This window comes from Panthera onca, chromosome D3, assembly GCF_046562875.1.
Source record: "Panthera onca isolate mPanOnc1 chromosome D3, mPanOnc1 haplotype 2, whole genome shotgun sequence".
In the NCBI taxonomy this organism is placed as follows: domain Eukaryota; kingdom Metazoa; phylum Chordata; class Mammalia; order Carnivora; family Felidae; genus Panthera; species Panthera onca.
In genome coordinates, this window is record NC_138350.1 from 93,197,480 (window position 1) to 93,211,748 (window position 14,269).

General features: G+C 51.8%; 1 protein-coding gene and 1 pseudogene across 6 annotated transcripts in view; one reads left to right on the forward strand and one right to left on the reverse strand.

The window, feature by feature from the left end:
* SLC66A2 (solute carrier family 66 member 2) overlaps positions 1 to 14,269 on the reverse strand; it is a 52,266-nt gene that overhangs the window by 15,855 nt on the left and 22,142 nt on the right. The gene's annotated exons all lie outside the window — the stretch shown is intronic.
* On the forward strand, positions 155 to 1,060 carry LOC132665082 (mitochondrial glutathione transporter SLC25A40-like; annotated as a pseudogene).

Consider the following 14,269-nt stretch of genomic DNA (forward strand, 5'->3'; position numbering starts at 1 on the left):
CGCTACAAGGGTCATTCCCACCTACTAGGGTTGCCGGGACCTCTTGCCCTCCTTCACCAGATTTTCAGCTACTGATGTTACAAACAATAAAATAATGGAGCATAGAGTTGAGGGAAAGACTTAAACCAGATTTCTCTTCAATCAGTTAAAAAATATGGATCCTGAATCACAGGGACCACAGATTATCAAAGTGACACCTCTTCAACAAATGTTTGCCTCTCGTGCTGGAGCTATCCTGACATCACCAATGGTAATTCCTCTGGATGTTGTGAAGTTTCAACTCCAAGCCCAATGCAACCCATTCTCCAAAGGAAAATGTTTTGTGTAGAGTAATGGACTTATGGATCATTTATGTGTTTGTGAAGCGGAAGGCAACAAAGCATGGTATAAGAAGCCAGGACGTTCCCATTGGATGCCTTTTTGAAAACCATTCGAAATGAGGGCATTAAATCCCTGTGGAGTGGCTTTCCCCCTACTTTAGTGATGGCAGTTCCTGCCACAGTCATTTAGTTTACCTGCTATGATCAATTAACTAATTTTCTGAAATCAAAATTAGGAGAAAATAAAAGTCATATACCAACTGTTGCTGGAATTGTTGCCAGATCACTGTACTGGTATAATTATGAAGTCTTAAAGAAGCCGCCGTGTGTGAAATCTAGTTTATATGAACCAACATTCATGATCCACTTTACTTCTGGGGTAGTCTTGGTTATACTTCCGGGGCATCGTCTGGTTATACTTCTGGGGCATCGTCTGGTTTTTCTGCAGCTATCGCAGCTTTGCCCTTTGACGTGGCAAAAACACAAAACTTTGGATATGTGAATGTCATAAAAAAAGACAAACTTTGGATATGTGAATGTCATAAAATTTCTCTGCCTCTGCATATGTCAACGTGAACTATCATGAAGAACACTGTTGCTAAGAATGGGTTTGCAGGATTATTTACAGGACTCATTCCCCGTTTAATTAAAACTCTTCCTGCCTGGGCCATTATGATCAACACCTATGAATCTGGGAAGGCTTTTCCCAGAAGCAAAATGCTCTAAGACAGCAATACTAGTGATGCTGTTTCAACCTGAAATAACAACCAAAGCCAAATAATAAGTTGGAGACTCTTAGGCAAGAACCCTTTCACCATTATCTTGAAATGATTTTATTATTTTCTATTTTATAATTTAAATAAGTAGTAATTTCTACTTTGCCTCTAAATCATAATCCTAATTAAAAATAAATTTTGTTACTCTAATTTTTGAGATATTGAGAACGGTATTCCAGAAATCACAACCATTAAATGTTCTCGTAAAGAAAAGAAAAATTATTCCTTAGCGCTGAAAGCAATAATCTGAGAGTTTCATAACTGAGAATGTTTCGGATATATCATAATACTTTGAATTGTGTGCTGAATGATGTAGAGAGTCTGGAAGAAAAATGCCCAAGTCTTTTATGCACACTTACATCATATACATAGATATTTAGGTATTTCAGCAAAGTATATAATAGATAGCAGGCTTTAAATAACATTATTCGCATTTACCAAATAATACCTATTAGATACCTTCTTTAATTCAAATGCATTAGTTTTTTTGTTTTGTTTTGTTTTTTAACTTCCTGTTGCTATTTTAAGGCTTCACCAGAGTTAGGATTTCTTCACTCAAAGGTATGGCTATTTTATATCTTTATGAACCAAAATTAACTGTTTATATGATACAGATATTTTTGATAATTAAAGACTCTGTATAATGTTAAACGAAGTCCTTTGGACAGAAGGAAAGCGACACCAGATGGAAATACAGATCTAACATCTTCAGTTTAGATATGGTAACTAAATGGATTGGGGCACCTGGGTGGCTCAGTCGGTTAAGCATCTGACTTCAGCTCAGGTCATGATCTCACAGTTCATGAGTTCGAGCCCCATGCTGGGTTCTGTGCTAACAGTTCAGAGCCTGGAGCCTGCTTCAGATTCTGTCTGTCTGTCTCTCTCTCTCTCTCTCTCTCTCTCTCTCCCCACTCCCCTGCTCACATTCTGTCCCTCTCTCTCTCAAAAATAAATAAACATTAAAAAAATTTTTTTTTAAGATATGGTAACTAAATGGGTAAATGTATTTGATTTTTCTTCTTATAACTTAAATCTCTTTGATACACAATTGACTATCAAACAAATTTAAGAAACAGTAGCGTTTTAGCATATATAAAGCTAAATACGCCAAACAATCACAGGGACAGGAGGGGTCAGTGATGCCCTGCAGGTGAGGTTCTCAGCAGCATGTGCAGGTGGCAGGACGTCACTTGAGGCAGACAAAGGTAAAGGTGGACCATAAACCCACAGCAAATGCCCATCAACACGTGAATAAAGAAAGAAAACTTAAAATTAGGAAAGAGAGGGGCACCTGAGTGGCTCAGTCAGTTAAGTGTCTGACTCTTGATTTTGGCTCAGGTCATGATGTCACGGTTCGTGAGATCAAGCACCACATTGGGCTCTGAGCTGACACTGTGAAGCCTGCTTAGGATTTTCTCTCTCCCAATCTCTCTGCCTCTCTCCCACTCGTGCTTGATCACTCTCTAAATAAATAATGTTTTAAAAAATTAGGGGGCACCTGGGTGGTTCAGTCAGTCGAGCATCTGACTCTTGATTTTGGCTTAGGTCATGATCTCAGGGTTATGGGATCAAGCCCCATCAGGCTCCACACTGAGCAGAGAGCCTGCTTAAGATTCTCTCTCTCCCTCCACCCCTCTCCCCCACTTGCATGGTCTCTCAAATAATAGATAGATAGGTAGATAGTAGATAGATAGATAGATAAATGTGTTAGAAGGAGAACTCAAAAAGAAATTAGGAAAGAGAAATTAGAATATATTTTGAACCGACTGAAACAAAAAAGCTACATCCAAGTTGAATGCAGTGCTGGGAAAGACTCGCGGCTGCACGCATGGCCCTCGATGCCCACACTGGAGGGCAAGCACACTGGGGGGTGAGCAGCGAACAAAGTAAACCCAGAGGAAACAGATAAAGGGAAATAAGAAGGATAACAGAAACCAATATACAGAAAACAGAAAAATAGAGAAAATCAATGAAACCAAAGCTGGTGCTTGGAAAAGATCAATAAAATGGATCAACCTCCAGCCAGAATGATTAGGAAAAACAGAAAAGGTGTGAATGTGCTCCCAATGAAAAAGGTAATACACATGACCCTATATCCATTAAGACGCTGAATTTGAATTAAAAACTTCCCACAAAGATAACGTCAGGCACAGAGGGCTTTCCTAGGGAATTTTATCAAATATTTGAAGAAGAAAAAATAACAATTCTCCAAAAACTCATCTAGTAAATTGAAAAGTATGGGATAATTCCCAACTCATTCCATGAAGCCAGCACTGCTCTGACACAAAAACCAGATAGAGGTGCTACAAGAAAACTACAGACCAATATCACTCATGATCATAGATGTAAAAACTCTGAACAGACTTCAGCAAATAAAATCTAACAATATATAAGAGGGTTAGTATATCATGACCAAGTAGGGTTTATCCCAGGAATGCAAGGCTGTGCCAATGTCCATAAATCAACCAATGTAATGCACTATATCATACTAAACTAAAAAAGAAAAACACAGGATCACATCAGCAGATGCAGAAAAAAAGCATCTGACAAAATTCAACATTCGGTCCTGATAAAAATCCTCAACAACTGAAGAATAAAAGGGAACATCCCCAACCTGTGAAAAAAACAACCCCACACAGAACCTGCAGGCAACAATCGTCCTCGTGGGGAGCAGCGAATGCCCTTCCCTAAGATCAGACACAGGGCAAGTGCATGCACCACCTTCTGCCCGAAGCCACACCCGCCTCACTGTGGCGAGTAAGCAAGAGAAAAGAGACAGAAATTTAGAAAACAATACCATATATGATACCCTCAAAAAGTATGAAATACTTAGGGATAAATCTGACAATGTGCAATACCAGTACGTGAAGACTGGGAGGGAAGCAGTGGTGACATTTTAAAAAACGTAAATAAACGGAGACACACACAGTGCTCACGTCCAGAAGTCTCAATGTTGTATGTGTAAGAGTTCCCAGAGCATCCCCAGGCCTGACGATTGTTCTAGAAGGACTCACCCAGGATGAGCTTAATTCCTCCAGCAAAGAACTATCGACAACGTGTGAAACGTTGTCGACCAAGGAAGCTCATTAGAGACTCAAGGCCCGGAGTTTTCATTGGGTGCTGGCCATGTAGACGCTCTCTGCCTGGCACATACCAAAATCCCAGACTTCCAGAAGGGAAGCAGGTGTTCAGTGTCTACCATGTCGGGCCAACAGTCCCGGCACAGAGAGCCACTCCACCGGTTCTGGGAATGAAGCAACGTCTCCTACAATGCAAGTTCCCGGACACCAGCCAGGGGCCAGCTTTGCAAGCAGGCCTCTCCAGAGACCACCGTTACGAGCCTGCTGTGTTAACACTTTCTGCATAATCGTAATTTTACCCAAACTAATCTAAGATCCAAGATAATCCTAATCAAAATCCTAGCATGTTTTTTGTAGAAATTGACAGATTGATTCTAAAAGCCATACAGAAACGCACAGCGTCTAGAGCAAGGTTGGAAGACTAACGCTGCCCGATCCGAAGACTTATTAGCAGGCGACAGTAATCAAGACATGTGGCAATGCCCAGGGCTAGAGAAGCAAATCAGTGCAACAGAACAGAGTTCCCCCCACCACAGAAGCTCATCCTCGACAAGCACACAAAGGCAACTTGGTGGAGAAAAGATAGTCTTTGGACAACCATACGCAAGAACAAAGCTGGGCCTGTGCCCACATCATAAACAAAATTAACCCAAAGTGGATCACAGATCTGAATGTAAAACCTGAAACTACAGTCGTACAAACATCTCCGCTAGGACACCAAAAGCACAATCCCACAAAAGAGCAGACTGATAAAGCAGACTTCTTAAAAGCTGAAAGACTTCTGCTCGCCAAAGGTAATGTTAAGGGAACAAAAAGAGCACCGACCGAAAATACTGCCGACCACACGTCTGACAGAGGACCTACGTGCAAACTAATGAAACTCAAAACTCAGGACGAACGATTTTTGAGTTGGCAGACGTGGACACTTTACCGTGAAAACACAGGATGACAGACAAGCACAGGACAAGATGCTCAACATCCTTCGTGAGACGAAGACCACAATGAGATTGCCACTACCCACCACAGACGACTGAAACCAAAGACAGGTTCACACGGTGTAGACGAGGGGGTGGGACAGCAGGAACCCACACACTGCTGGGGAGACAGCGGACGGTTTCTTAAAAAGTTAAACATGCACTTACCACAGGATCCAGCCCGTGCACTCCTAGGTACACACCCGAGAAAAGAAAGCATACGTTCACATAGAGACCTGTACCCACATGGCCACGGCAGCTTCATCTGTAACAGCCAAAAACTGGAAGTGACCTAAATGTCCACCCCCAGTGAATAAGCAGAAAAACGGCAGTACAATCAAGATGGACTAACGAGGAAGGACCCACTGACGCGCGCTGCAATGTGGACAAATGTCAGGATAATTCTGCCGCGTGAAAGAAGGCAGACAAAACAGAGTACACACCATGTGATTTCATTTACGCCCAATTCTAGTAAAGGCGACGAATGTGTAGTGATGGAGAGCAGACGGGAGCTGCCTGCTTGGGGGGGTGGGGTTACAAAGAGGAAATTTTGGGGGGTGAGAAGCACGTTGTCTCAGATCACGGGTGAAGGTTTCATGGTGAACACGTGTCTAAACCTACCCAAACCGCACACTTTAAACACGTGTTCACCTTGCACTGATCACACCGCAGAAAAGCTGCGAAAAGCCAGCTGAGCTGCCCAAAGCTCAGGGAGAAGGTTCCAGGGGCCGGGGGCGCACCAGAGCCACACAACCAGGACAACAGGGCCCCCCAGTCCTCAGGCACCGCGGCGGGGCGCCGTCCGTCCGTGACAGCAGCCCCAAGCCTCCTGAGCCCTGCCCATGGTCAACCGAATATGACGGCAGTTTTCCCCGAAGCTTTGCCGAAGCTTTATCCCCCTCCGAGATGAGACCCAGGCTACTGCCGGGTCCCAGGCCTTACCTCCCCAGGTCACGGCACTTTCCTTGGGTGGCTGGAGAGACACGCTCCAGCCCGCGGGGGACCCGAGCCCACAGGCGCCCCTCGCATGCACCCTGCCATGCGAGCCTGCCCCCTCTGCTCCCGCGGCGAGCGCCTGCGGGCTGGAGCGCTGTGTGGGGGCCCATGTCGTTCCCACAGCGACAGTGACGTGATGGTGATGGTGACACCCACCCCAGGCCACACAGCCACCCGAGGGAGCCCAGCAGCATCACCTCCACAGCCTAGGACTTTCAAGTTTGCTGCTCTCCTGCCGCCATGGGGCTCTTAGGAGCCACGTTCCCCGGACCACAGGACACACGTCCACCTCTCTGGGAAACAGCCATCAGAGCCTCTGGGCTCACATTCCTTGTCCCTCACACACGGGGGACCTCGCCTTTTCTGTGGGACCATTTCCTAACCTGGAGTTACACGGGGAAGCATCATGGCCCAGGCACACGTCCCCTCTGGTAAGGCAGCGGGTCCTCTGAGCAACTCGGACATCTGCAGGGACAGCCGAGGACACGGAGGGCTTCCCGGTTTTCCCTGACTCCGGCCTCTGTGCTCACGGGCAGAGCACTCAAAAAGCGTGTCCACGGAGCACATAACAGGGACACATGAGAAGCAGCCCAGGGTGGCCCCTGGCCCCGAGGACACCGCCCCTGACGCCGCTCCCATCACCACACCCCCTCTGCGCGCCTGGCCCCCAGTAGCACCATGCTTCCTGATTCTTCCCCAACAAGAAATTCTGGAGAGGGTGCCTGCACCCCTAGAGCCCGGCGTCCTTCCCCACACACAGTGCAGGAGGGGACTGCCCCACACGGACCTGGGGACCCTGCATGACAATCCTCACCAGTGACAAGTCTCTGCCAACAGCACCCAGGAGGTACTTCAGCGCAGAACCCCGATTACCAAGGGCTGTCCCAGATCCTTCTGCGCACAAACGTTTTTAACAAGGAAAACGACACTTGAAGGACACAGCGGTCTCTTCTTAGATTAAGGCTGGATTTTCCATAAAGCCTCCTTTTTCAACAGAACTGCAGCTCTGAAGGTTTCCACAGATCTCAGCCCATGTGCAGACCAGCTTGCCTGCGCTAAACTTTGCAGATTAGCAGCCCCCCGGCAGGACTGGCTTACTTTGCCTGCACCTGTACCACCAGATGAAGGCAGAGGGATCTAATTTCCATCTGCAGCAGAAGCGACCTGAGAAGGACCGCTTCTAAACCCGACCAGTAATTTTACCCAAGAGTGTGTGACAAACACGCTTTTGAATGTCGTTAAGGAAACAAAACAAAACAGCCGAAGCTTGAAGGAACATAAAAATAGCACCCACGGAAGCCGCGATGAGGGCAGCGGCCCCGGGCACTAGTACACCCAGCATCGTGTGCACAGTGCACACAAGCCGACCTGGAGGTCTGGTAGCGCCCTGGTGCTCTCGCCACAGCGTCACCCACCTGCAAACACACGAACCGCTCGGTGGCAAAGGGCTCCGCCGCAGAGCCTCAATCACGGGCACGCAGCAAGGCCCAGCAGGGCCAGCCCGATGGCCACGTGTGTCAGCCCCTCCCGGGCCAAAGCTCCCGCAAAGGGCAAGGGGAGTGGGGTGTGCACAGAGCGCCAAGCTCTGGGGCTCATCAGGCCCTTGGGCCCGACTCCCCAATGAGGGACCTGAGGCCAGAGGGGCCTCGTCCACTGCCTCTGCCTTCTGGATTCCAGAAGTTAGCAAAGCCTCCTTTGGGCGTGTCCTCAGCACTCCTCAGTGTGACGGCCGTCACCAGGGGACCCCAGAGGGCAGCTCAGTCTCCACCACCTGACCCCTCGTGGCACCGAGCCGGTCCCAAGGCAGTTATCCTGAGACCCCGGGGAAGACTGAGGGCTGCTGCCGGGGAAAACGCACACATCCCGGGTTTATCTCCTAAGACAGCAGCACCAATAAAAACTGAACACTTTTAACGATCTATAAAATAAACATCATTCAGCATTCCCAGGACAGTTGAAGAAGAAATATTCCTTCTGAATATATATGATTTACAATAAAATGACAACACAATTTAGAAAACGACCTAAATAGACATTTTCCCAAGGACAACGCACAAATGACCAAGAAGCTCGTGGAAAGATGCTCAGCATCACAGGTCGTCAGGGAAGTGCAATCACAGCGTCTATGACGGGAACGAAACGAGACAAGAAAAACTTTTGGTGAGGACATGGAGAAACTGGGAATGTAACGTGCAGCTGGTGGGAATATCGGAAAACGTTCTGGAAGTTCCTCAAATGACTGAACACGGAGCTACCTGTGGCCAGCAACACTCCCATGTGCGTGCCCAAAGAACTGAAACGTGCATCGTATACAGACTCGTACACGAGTATTCACAGCTGCATTATCCCTGCAGGTAGAAAGAATCCAAATGTCTTTCGATGGATGAATGGATAAGCAAAACGCAGTCTATCCATGTAGTCACAAAAGTGACAGTGAGAGAAGCCAGTCACAAAAGACTGCATCTGGTATGACTCTCTTGTGTGAAATATCCAGAACAGGCAAATCCAGAGACAGAAAACAGAGGAGTGGTTTCCCAAGGTTGGGGTCAGGGGGAAATTGGGAGGGATAGGGTTTCTTTTTGGGGTGATGGAAACGTTCCATAATTAAACCTTTTTTTTTTTTAAGTGATTTCTACACCCAACATGGGGCTTGAACTCAAACTCCAAAGTCACATGCTCTTCTGAACGAAACAACCAGGTGCCCCCAAGAAATGTTCTGTAATTAGATAGTGGCGATGATAATACAACATTGTGAAGGTACTAAAAACCACTGAATCGTGTACTTTAAGGTGATTAAAATGGTGAATTTGCTGTGAATTTTAACTCAAGAAAATTTCAAGGGTAAATTTTATGGTATGTGAATTATACCTCAAAAGACAAATTTTAATGAACAAAATAGTTTTAATGTATATGATATCTTATACAGAAAAATACAGATATAAACAGCCATGTTAGTAGTATATTTTCTAATGCTGGAGTTAAAATACTTCTTTTAAACTTCAAGTATAAGGTGCTGTCCTTTGTATCCTGGATCATTTAAAATAAATTCAGCAACCCATGCACCCATCAGGTGTGACTGATACATTGCAGTGAATTAAACCAAGCGGTAGGGAGAGAAAAGTGGGAACTAGATAAGCAAAAATGTCAGCCAAGGATAATACCGGGTAAATACAGAAAGCATGAAATGAGATTTGCAATGAGGAACACAGAAGATGCTTTTTAAAAAGTACAGATTCCTGATCTGTATCAGATAGACCCAAACTTTTTCTACACTTCTGAGAGATTCCTATGTCCACACAATTTCATTAATAAATACTAAAATAAATTTTAAAATAAACTTAAAGAGAGTTCTGGCTTCCCTCTCAGGAAAAACGGGTGCTGTACCCGGGCACAGGGGAAGGCAGCCCCACTCTTCAAAAGGAGCCCCCGAGGTGACCCCTGCACCTGCAGTGAGTGTCCCAGGAGAGGTGCGGGTAAGGAGCCCGCGCTCCAGGCGCCGGGACAGGACACGGGAGGGCCAACCCGAGTCACACCCCCTCAGCATTTTCACAACCCGCACACCGACCAAGATGGGATGTGTTAGGTCCCACAGGGTGTTTTCTAGACAAGACTTGAAAGCAAGGAGTTTAGCGCTGAACAGATGTGTGCAGGGCGAGGGACAGGCCAGCCTCCTCCCAGCCACAGTCAGCCCTCCCTGCCCCTTAACTGCTGCTCAGAGAACGGCTGACAGCCACGAGGGATTCCTCATTACTTAAACGCCTGGAAGTCCCTACCTGTCAGGGCAGTGGCTTCCCTGGGTTGGCAGACTGACCCCTTCCTTGCCCACAGCCCATGAGGGTTCCCATTCAGCCTCACCCCCTCCAGGTTCACCGTCTGGAGAACGCAGACAGGGAATCTGCACCAGGAGACGGCGGCCTGATGGGCACAGGGACCCGATTTCTCACCCGCTGGCGTTCTGATGCTCCAAAGGCGACGAAAGAGACCTGGTCTTTCTAAGAGGATGCTGAGCAAGCCGCAGGTGAAAAGAGCAGGCACTTCGAGGAAGCTCATGAGTCAGGAGGAAAGTGCAGGAAAAACACCGCAATGCTGGCTCCAGATGCGAACAGACAGCTGTACCCAGAAGCTGTTTCCCACCGGAGCCCGAAGGGGCCGTGGTGACACTAACTGCCTCACAAGCCCCCGGCGGACCCCCCCCCGCCAGAAGACAGGCTGAGTGGTAAAGCCTTCCCTCAACTGTCACACCCCCACCCCACATGCCCCACGCACTACACGCTTCAGCCACACCAGACCACCTCCCTACCCTCACCCAGGCAGCCCCTCCCCCAAGGCCAGCTCAGACAGACCCAAGCCCCCCCATCACCAGCCTCACCACATCTGTCTTCACTTTCCCCCCTGACCCCAGTCCTCTGTCCCCCAGCCCCCTCTTTGTCCCCAGCCCCTCTCTGTCCCCAGCCTCCCTGTCTCCCAGTCCCCCCTCTGTCCCCAACCCCCTGTCTCTACTGGCCTCCCCTCTCTGAGGCAGGAGATCAGGTTAGAGAAGGCTTCCCAGGGACTGACTCTAACCACCATCCATCAAGTGTGGTGTGAGAAGGCACAGAAGCTATTTTTTACAGCCAAAGGCTCCAGAATTAGAGTCAGTTCTGTTCTGACTGCGGGAGTGGACTCCCTCCGCAGCCCGGACGGTCACCCTGATGATGGAAGCCTCGCCTTGGCCGAGGTGACCACAGCTGGCCCAGAGTCACGGCAGGAGCCTGCCCTGTGCAGTGGCCACACGAGCTGCAGACGGTACGAGAGGTGGAAGGAATCCCCCAGCTCCTTTTCCCCTCTGCTGACCCTCTGCTGAACCCGTGAAGTTTTCCAAAGAGCAAACTCTAGTCCTTTCTACCGACCCCTTCCTCTTCCTCACCAGGCAAGTCCCTTACACGGGTGCCCTCTCCTCGCCACAGCCCCCCGGCAGGCCTACAGACCTGGCCACGTCCCCAGGGGACAGCCAGCGTCGCACAAAGCCAGCTCCAGTGAAAAGGTGTTCCGGGGAGGAGCCCCTGCTGCTGGGGTCACGGCCAGTCCCTCACAAGTGCTGACACCACGCCAGCATCGGGCATGCACACACCCCAGCTGTGTGACCTTGAGACAAGGGCCTAACCTCACAGCGCCTCAGGATGCCACGCCGCCCCATGAGGTCACGCCGTCTGGTAATTAAGACCCACGGACACAGAACGAGCTCGGCCCACCCTCGGCAGCCCTCGTGGTGAAGCCACCCACACGCCTTCTTCCCGAGACACGCACACAGGTGCTCGGCCAGGAGGCCGCGGTCTCAGAGGGACCCAGGGGGCCCTGGGCACCGGCACAGGTGTGTGTGCGGTATGGCACCTCATCTCCCTCACCACAGGGTCCAGTGGGCCCAGCACAAGGACGAGGAGGCCGGTCAGTGTCCTTCTAGCCCTGGGCCCTCTGACCCACCACATGGGAATTACAGTCCCTCGAGCTGGATGGGACCCCAAGAACCTCGAATCCCAACACTTCACTGGCCGATAGAAGCAGGAGTTGCCCCGATGCTCCTCCAACGACAAGAAACCAGCATCTGGCTCCCACGGTCTACACTCCCCAGGGGCAGACACGGCTCACGGCACACGGGAGGGGCAGGTGCCAGGGACCACCCCCACCGACCAAACAAAACCCCCTTCCAGTGCCCCCAGTGACCACCCTGATGGGCATGCACACCTAGAAGGGGGCATTTTCTTGTATGTAAACTATACATGGAGACGTTTTTTAAAAACAGACCCCCTTCTTCAACCTCCATGCACTAACTCCACTCTCAGATCATGAAGACACATTTCACAGAGAAAAGGAAGCTTCCCACAGCTGCGTGGGGAGTTCCCACTGAACAAACTGCGGGGGGGGGGGGGCTCCTCTGCGTCCCCACCAGGGCAGGGGGCCCCTCCTCTGCATCCCCGTCAGGGCAGGGGACCCCTCCTCTGCACCCCCACTGGGGCAGGGGACCCTCCTCTGCATCCCCACCAGGGCAGGGGACCCCTCCTCTGCACCCCCACTGGGGCAGGGGGCCCTCCTCTGCACCCCCACTGGGGCAGGGGGCCCTCCTCTGCACCCCCACTGGGGCAGGGGCCCCTCCTCTGTGCCCCGGCGGGGCAGGGGCAGCCACCAGCCTCTGCATGGCTGAGGGACTCCATGGTGGCCCAGAGACCACGTGCTGTCACGGGATCCCGCCAATGCAGCTTCACCTCCTGTCTCTCAGCCAAGGGCTGAGGAAAGCCAGCCTGCCACCGAGGGGGCCGGGTGCCCCTCCACACAGCCCCGGGCCTCGTGGGGTCACAGAGGGCCTGGCCAGGCAGGGGCCAAGGCCAAGTGCAGCCCCGCAGCTTGTGGCCTGACCCCAGGGAGGCAGCTGGTGGTCAGTCTGCTGAGAGAACCAGTGCCTCGTCAGCTGTCTCATTCCACCCCAGGGAACGAGAGCAGCAGAGACCCCAGCCTTCCCTGAGGAGGAGACCCCTGCCCCCTCGGGTCACCTCTTAGGGCTCCATCGCAGACCCCATTAATGACGGAACAGTTACGTAACCTGGAGCGGTCCCTGCGCCTCCCAGACCTCGAAGCCCGCCAGCACCCCCGTGTGGCCTGTCCCCGCCGGTGCAGGCAAAGTCCTTCCTGCTGGAAAAACACTGCAAGAGACCACGGGGGGCCCAGGGTTCAGGCCTGGGCGCCGCAGGTGGAGGGAGGCCCAGCACCAGAGGCCACAACCACAACCAGAAGCTGTTGGAGAAAGTCGTGTGAACCACACAGCCACGGGCTCTCCACACGAGCCACGTTCAAAAGACCCCCATGTGCCCCGAGCGGCATGGGCAGTGCTGGGGGCTCTGGCCACCGTGGCCGGTCCCGGACCCCAGCTCCCGGCCCCCCCGGCCCCTGCCCCCAGATGCCCACAAACCAAGGGGAGGCTGTGAACGGAGGGCTGCCCTCCAGGGGACAGGGGCGCTCCCAGGGTCCGCGACACCCACGGTGACAAAGCAAAGCGGGCCAGCCAGGGCTGAGCTGCTGGGCGGGCCGGGGCTGCCAGCTCTGTCCTACAGGACAGGACGCCCTGATCCCGCGTGGCAGGCGGCTACAGAGCGAGCAGGGCCATTGCCCAAGGCGGGGAAGGCAGGTTCCCAGAGGGCCTCGTACAGCAGCCACAGAGACAACACGCTGCACGTGGTGGGCGCCAGGAACAGAGCCGAGCGCCCCACTTGTCGCGGTCACTCTGTGGGCCCTCACACTGCCTGGTCCATTGGTGTCCCCCGCGCCTGGGCACACAACCCCCCGCCCCCATCCCGCAGACAGGCTGTGGCTCCACACTGAACGGCTTCTGCCCCGGTGTGTGCGGCACAGGCTGGGGTCCCCGCGGGAGCGGGAAGGGGGCACAGCCGGCAGGAGAACCACCGAGGGCAGAAGTAACATGCAGACGGGGGGGGGGAGGCTGCACCTGTGGTGAGAGCCCACCCATCGGAGAGTGCAGGGCCCCAGGGTGATCCAGGAGCAAACACACACAAGGCTGCCAGCGAAGATGGGGGGACGCGTGGTCCTGCTGTGAACATGGCTCTGGGGCCCCAGCCGGCCTCTGACTGCTGTGTGCCTTCCTGGCTAGTGATCCAACCTCTCTGTGCCTGTAAAATGGGGGAATCACAGCACACTGTGCATAGGCCAGCATGAAAATTAAATGACCGATTTCCGGTAAAAGACTTAAAACAGCGTCTGGCACCTACTGAGCACTGAAAATCAGCTACCTTTAAAAACAAAGTCTACCAAACAAAATCCCCTCGCGGCCAGGGGCCACTTCCCAGGCGGCAGGTGGCCTTCACCCCTCGTAGCTTCATCCAATGGCAGTCGTGCTGTGCTGCTTCCTGAGATTAAAAGCTCACCAACCCCCCCCCCCCACCGAGCCCAGCAGGGGACCTGCCCATCAGCAGTTTCTGAGGAAGAGAACAGAAATTGGTGGGGCTCGGGGGCCAGCCCAGGCCTCTCCCTGCACTCAGGTCCCACTCCCTCAGCGCCCCCTCCCGGCCGGCTCCCCACTGGCAGAGTCCAGATCGCCGGACACACCCGCGGCACCCTGAGGTGACGGGACGTGGGGA